Below are 7,770 nucleotides of genomic sequence, written 5' to 3' on the forward strand. Positions count from 1 at the left end.
TGAGAGACATGAATATCACAGTATGAAGATAAAAATATCATCTACAATCCACTGCAATGCAGCTTTAACCTTCTCTGGCCAGGATAGTCACAGTCTTTGTTTTAGGTTTCATGTGGCCATGGTGTATGTGTCCAAGAGGAAAAAGAATTTAAAGCAGAGAGACAGTCACTTTCTTTGCTACTTTTGCCAACCATTGGATCATCATGGTTAAATCTGGTCTGTGCTTCTTCAACAGATAGAGACTTAGTCTGTTTTCAGTGGAACTGAATTGATGAACTGAGAAAATTCAATGCAAGGTATTAATTCAGAGTGTAGCAATATTTTGCCTTTTCATTTGTAAAATAAAAATTTCCATTTTATTCTGATATAGTCTCTTATTCTTACATTGAATACAGGCTGTAGCAAAATATGAAAGGGAAGTTTATGTTTCATTTTGCTTTTTCTTCATTTTCTCTTCTATATACTCATCAGGTAAGATGCTAAGGGTACAGACTGAACTGGTACAGCATAAAAATTCCTAGGGTTGGGAAACAGAGTATAAAGGTTCCTAGACTCAGTTCATATACACATGCAAATATAATCATATTCAGTGTTTTGTTCTGACCTTCCTCCATGTTTGGACTTTACTGTGTGATTCCCCCAAAAAGCAGGTCTTGTCATATCTATTTTATTTTAGCAGATTAGTGGGGGATCTGAGGTAATGTGAATTGCTTCAGATTTAATGACAAATGAATGTTGCTTATGAGACTTGAACACTAGGCCCCCAGATTCCTAAGTCTTCTGCATTAAGATGCTTCTGGTATGTGGATGTGGTACAAAGAGCAGAATTCCTAGACAGATCAGACGCGCCTACCCAGACATGTGATGTTCTGGTTCCTAGTTTATGAGGAGAGGATTACCTTCATTTCTTGAATTTTAACTCCCTTGTTTGTAAATCAGGTATAGTAACTTATTCATAGTTTCTGTTTAAATAAAATATTAAACTACCAGGTGCATAGACTCATTAAATGTTAATTCTTTTCTCCTAGGTTAGTTTTTTAGTATCAGTCTTCAGTAGTTTAAAAGCTTTTCCCAGGAAGCCAGCCATTGAGTATTGGAGCCAGCACTTACTTTGTGCCCTCCACTCTGTGATATAAAAGAAGCATAAGGTAATTCCTACCTTGATTCTACACTTTAGTCCTGTTTAAAAATATTTGCTGGTTATTTCATGTATACAAATCAGTATTATTAGTATTTTGAGGATAGAAAACTAAAATACCAGAAGTCTCCTTAATTTTGTATATCTCCCATCACACCTACCACATGTGTACCACACTTTGCCTAGGGGAAAAGAGCAGGCTATCATATTGTTGTGACTTAGCTGCATCCCTTTTGGGTAATGGATTCTTCTATCAGTTGTCTCTTTTCATACTCTTACTGAGTTCCAACAACTAGACCCTCCCCCTTCCCTCTTTAGGCTTATGGGTAGTAATAACTCCAAACAGGACTAGCTTGCATACTGTATTATTTATTTCCTGTTGATTTTCCTAAATCATGCCCATACCATACAGTTTATTATACTCTTTTGAAATATACCTGTTAAAGTATATCATCTATCTCCTACCAGAACCTTAACTAACAAAGTGACTTTTCCAGAATTTAGTTTTTCCATTTGTAAATTTCTTTCAGCATTAGTAATTCATTTCAGCCATTATATACTTCCTAGTAGAAACAAATTATCAATAATAATATGTTTCAGCCAGGTAAGGTGGTGCACATTTATAATATCAGCATTTGGGAGGCTGAGACAGGTGAATCCTGGTTTACAGACAGCCTCAGCTACTTACGCCCTTTGCAACTCAGTGAGACCTTTTTCAAAATAAAGAATAAAAAAATAAGGCTGAGGGTGTAGCTCGGGGGGTGGATATACATTAATAAACATCAAAGCCAATCACTAAGCCAAACAGGAGAAGGAAGGGGGAGAAGGATATGGGGAAGGAATTGGGTAAGGACTAATTGGGCAATGCATGCATGTATGTCTCCACCATCTTGTACTCCATTAAGATGCATGACTACAATGCACCAATAAAAAGTTAAGAAAAAAAGTCCTGGGGACATTGTTTGAGTAATTGGACCCATATGATCTAAAGTTAGACCCATTCCTGGACTTGTCTATTAAATGAGCCAATACATTTCTCTTTTTTATTTTGTTTTGTTTATTTATGCCAGTTTGATTTGGATCTCTATCACTTGTGATCAAAAGAGGCCTGACTGATAGTTACTAAGTTCCCCTCCTTTTTTTTTTTTTTTTTTTGGTGGTACTGGGGTAGAACCCAGAGGCTTTCTACCTCTGGGCTATACTCCCAGACCTATTTTATATTTTATTTGGAAACAGGGTCTCGCTAAGTTGCCGAGAGCCTCACTAAGTAGCTAAGGCTGGCTTCGAACCTGTGTGATCCTCCTGTCTCAGCCTCCCAAGCACAGGGATTACAAGCATGCGCCACCATGTCCGGCTTCCCCTCCTTTCTTTGATAGGAAGCTTGGAGTCAGATTTGTAACCCACATATAGACAGGGACATTCACTCATCTTGTGAATGAATTATGTATAATTGGCTTGTTCCTTGTTTTTTCTTTCTGTTTTTTTCTGCACTCATTTCATCTTGTTGTATTTTATGTACTTTTGTAAACCAGTTCAAATCTTTTTACTGCATGACAGAGATTGTTTCCATATATTCTCAGTCTGCACTAGAATAAAACTAAGGGCTAATTTCCAGTGGACATAATTGATTTTTTTACTCAGACTTCATCTCTCCCCTCTTCTTTTCCTATCCCTGATAATGTTGTAGAAGTCATTATCTTCCCATGTTTTAGAGAAGGCTGTTAACTTCAGGGATAGACTTAACTCTAGGTAACTGCATCCATCTGGCAAGGAATATCAGGAACTTATGCCCTTGAGAAGCCAGAAGGCTGGGCATGGTGACACATGCTTGTAATCCCAATACTGAGACAGGAGGATCACAGGTTTAAAGTCAGCCTCAACAACTTAGCGAGGCTCTCAGCAACCTAGCAAGACTGTTTCCAAATAAGAAAGAAAATTGGGCTGGGAGTATGGCTTGGAGATAGAACGGCTTTGAGTTCCATCCCCAGGGCCAAGAGAGAGAGAGAGAGAGAGAGAGAGAGAGAGAGAGAGAGAGAGAGAGAGAGAGAGAGAGAAGTTTGCTGGTGCCTTCTACTTCCAGAAGATCCGGAAATGACCTTTTTCTGAGTTCAATGTAGTGACAATCAACTGATATTAGAAAACAAACAGGTTTATTTACTGGTTGATGAGTTCAAAGGCCTCTAAATCTCCTTCTGCCTTGCTCAGGCCACTCAGAATGTTGTCATTTTTATAGAGAATGCACTTTATACTTTGAAACTGCTTAGAAGACAATTATTGTTCCTGTGAAGATAGGGCATAAGTAAGTAAGTTATTCTGTTTGGTTATCTTCAAGTCATTCCCAAGGGTTCACTCACAAGATGTTTAAATGATGGCCCTTCTCTTTTTAGAGACCAAAGAGGAACAGAATCTCTTCTTAGGTAAATGATGCAGTTATAGTTCTTTTTTCTTTTTTTTTCCATTTATTTATTTATTTATTTATTTATTTATTTATTTATTTATTTATTTATTTATGTGTGTGGGGTGCTGGGGATGGAACCCAGGGGCTTTCTACCTCCAGGCTATACTCCCAGACCTATTTTATACTTTATTTGGAAACAGGGTCTCACTAAGCTGCTGAGAGCCTCACTAAGTAGCTGAGGCTGGCTTCAAACCTGTGCAATCTTCCTGTCTCAGCCTCCCAAGCACTGGGATTACAAGTGTGCGCTACCACGCCCGGCTATTCTTTATTTTGAAACAGGGTCTCACTAAGTTTCGGAGGGCATAAGTAGCGGAGGCTGGCTGCGAACCTGTGATTCTTCTGTCTCATCCTCTCAAGTACTGGGACTACAAGTGTGCGCCACCATGCTCCCTCAGTTGTATTTCTTGTCAAAAGTCATGATTATGAGAACAGCACATTTTACTTATTTAGTCCAATTTCACAATGCTCTGCGATACTTGCTGCTCTATGTTTGTAGCCTCCATAGCAAAAAAATTTAAGATTGAAATAAAGGTTTCTTTCTGTGTGTGTGTGTGTGTGTGTGTGTGTGTGTGTGTGTGTGTGTGTGTTTGTACTGGTGATTGAACCCAGGAACATTCTACCTGCATGCTATACCCTTAGCATGCATGTATACATTTATGTATGTATTTTTAAATTTTTTATTGGTGCATTATATTCATACATAATATTGGGGTAAAAAACTTGTATGCCTCTACCCAATTCCCACCCCATTCCTTCCCCATCTCTCCTTCTCTTGCTTGGCTTAGTGGTTGACTTCGGTATATTTAAGTACGTTGTGTGTTTTAGAATGTTTTCGGTATATTTAAGAACGTTGTGTGTTTTAGAGTGGTTTTTGTTTTTGTTTTTGTTTTTTTAATCTTGAAACAGGCTCTCGCTAAGTTGCTGAGGATCTTACAAAGTTGTGAAGGCTGGTCACTAATCTACAATCCTGCCTCAGCCTCCTAAGTACTGGGATTACTGGCATGTGCCACTATACCCAGCTAAAGCAACACATTTCAAAATATCCTTTAAAGCAGGCATGATGGTACATGACTGCAATCCCAGTACTTGGGAAGCCAAGACAGGAGGATTGCAGATTTGAGACCAGCCTCAGCAACTTAGCAAGACCCTGTCTCCAAATAAAAAGTAAAAAGGGTTGTGGATATATCTCAGTGATAGAACACCCCTGGATTCAATCCAAGTATACCCTCCACACACCACACATACATCCTTTAAATAAAGTATGGGTCCTTTGTACTTTAGTTTCTCTTGCAAATTACCATTGGTAGTCCCTCAAATATGTCCCCAGCAACAAGTAAAAAGCTAATAAAAGCACTCTCCCCAAATTTCATCATATGAATGTGAGCATATATTAAACACACAAATGTGTGAGGTTTTTTTTAGAAGAAAATTTGTTTCATAGATATTTGCAGTGGAGAAGAGGAATGTTTTTTTTTTTCAGATAATTTGAATACTATACTAAAAGGCAATAAGTGTTTCTTTTCTTTCTCTTAATTTTTTTATTGGTGAATTGTAGTCCTACATCTTAATGGGATACAAGATAGTAGAAGCACACCTGCACACATCACTCATTTAGCCCTTCCCCATTTCCCACCCCATTTCTTCCCTCCTTCCTCCTCATGTTTTGCCTACTGGTTGACTCTGATCTCTTAATATTTTCTTAGTTTTTTTGTTTTTGTTTTTGTTTTTGTTTTTGCAGTACTGGGGATTGAATCCAGGAGAATTCTTCCTCCGAGCTGCACCCCCCAGCCCTATTTTTTAATTATTTATTTTGAAACAGTTGCAGAGGGCCTAAGTAGCTGAGGAGCTCACTAAGTTCTGAAGGGTCTCCTAAATTGCTGAGGCTGGCCTTGCACCCATGATCCTCCTGTTCTAGCTTCCCAAGTATTGGGGTTACAGGTATGTACCACCATGCCCGGCTTCTTGTAGAATTTTAAGATAATTTCCTTGTAGTTAATTGCTAGTAAAGCTACATGTTTTTCATGTGACAATTTACTGTTTATCTGCCCCTACTCGTGGTTTTTGTCGAGTATGTTTTTATTTGACTACTTCATATTAATATTTGCCTTATAAGATTACATTTTGAAAATTAAGAAAAATTATATAAACCCATTTCTCTGTTTTCTGATACCACCCTCTTCCCTCCACCTCCACCACAGAATGTGGGAAGAGTATTTTGCCCTCCTGTACATTTCTTTTTATGCTAGCCCACTTTTTCCTGTTGTTTTTTGACCTATGAAGAATATATTTTAAAGCCAGATATGATGGCACATGCTTGTAATCCCAGTACTTGGAAGCCTGAGACAGGAAGATCGTGGATTCAGTGGCTTCATGGAAAGTCTCAGCTACTTAGTGAGGTCTCTGCAACTTAGTGAGACTTTGTTTCAAAGTAAAGAATAAAAAATAGGGGCGGGTGTAGCTTGGAGGTAGAATGCCTGAGTTCAATACTCAGTACCAGAAAAAGAATATATTTTATGAAATTATGTGAAGTAAATTTTGAAATTCATTACTTTTTTTCTATGTTGACATTCTGATGTTCAGAAAACATCCCATTCAACTCTAGTTTGTCAAAAGTTAAAAGCTTATCCTTTTTACATACTAAGAATGATTCTGTACCACTGATAACTTTATTTACTTATTTATTTTTCAGTGTTGAAGATTGAAACCAGGGCCTCATGCAAGTGAGGCAAGCAGGCACTCTACCACTGACCTAAATCCCCAGCACTTTTTTTAGAGTATATGTGTTATTTTTTTTTTTAATTACATAAACTGCCAGGCATAGTGGCACATGCTTGTAATCCCAGTATTTGGGAGGCTGAGACCAGAGGATCTTGGAGGTTGAATGCCCCTGGGTTCCATCACAGACCCACAAAAATTAAATAAATAAATAAATAAATAAATAAGCCGGGCGTGGTGGTGCACGCTTGTAATCCTCCCGCTTGGGAGGTGGAGACAGGAGGATCGTACTGGTTCGGAGCCAGCCTTGCTGGCTTAAGAGACCCTGTTTCCAAATTTAAAAAATATATAAAAAATAGGTCTGGGAGTGTAGCCAGCGGTAGAAGGGCTTCCAGGAACCCCAGCACCACCAATAAATAAATAAATAAATAAATAAATAAATAAATAAACATAAACTTTTGATACTTTTTTTTGCGGGGGGGTACTGGGGATGGAACCGTTCTTTCTACCTCCGGGATACTCCCAGACCTATTTTATATTTTTATTTGGAAATAGGGTCTCTTAAGCCAGCGACACTGGCTTCGAACCTGCACAATCCTCCTGTCTCCACCTCTCAAGTGCGGGGATTACAAGCGTGCACCACCACGCCCAGCAATACTTGACTTTTTGAGTAGGTTTTAAGTCTAATTCAATGAGTCCACTCATTATTTAAATGATTTTTGCAATTTATTCCTCCCAATGAATTTCACTGTTTCAAGTTTTTATAATTGAAAGTTTTACAATAAAATAAAATATCAAAATAGTGTTAATTTAACTGTCCTTTTGGTCTCTGGATATTATAAAAAGATTTTTTGTTCTACTTAGAAGCACAAAAATGTTCAGATTATCTTTGATGGAAGAATTTATGAGTGATTATTTTATGGTTACAGTTTTAATTTTTCTGTAAGTACATAGATTCTTAGGCCCAATTTAAAATGTGAAGGAAAGCTGGGCCTGGTGGCGCATGTTTGTAATCCCCGTGCTTGGGAGGCGGAGACAGGAGGATCCGCAGGTTCTAAGCTAGCCTCTCTTGTTTAAGAGACCCTGTTTCCAAGGCCGGGCGTGGTGGCGCAGGCTTGTAATCCCCACGCTTGGGAGGTGGAGACAGGAGGATCGCGCAGATTCTAAGCCAGCTGTGCTGGCTTAAAAGACCCTGTTTCCAAATAAAAATATAAAAATAGGTCTGGGAGTGTAGCCCGGAGGTAGAAGGGCTTCCAGAAACCCCAGTACCACACACACAAAAAAAGGACCCCCCCCCACCAAAAAAGAGACCCTGTTTCCAAATAAAAATATAAATAGGTGTCTGGGTATATAGCCCGGAGGTAGAAGGGTTTCCAGGAACCCCAGTACCACCACTAATAATAATAATAATAATAATAATAATAATAATAATAATAATAAATGTGAAGTTTTTTATTCA

The sequence above is a fragment of the Muscardinus avellanarius genome (genome assembly GCF_963383645.1).
Source record: "Muscardinus avellanarius genome assembly, chromosome: 4".
NCBI classification, from domain to species: domain Eukaryota; kingdom Metazoa; phylum Chordata; class Mammalia; order Rodentia; family Gliridae; genus Muscardinus; species Muscardinus avellanarius.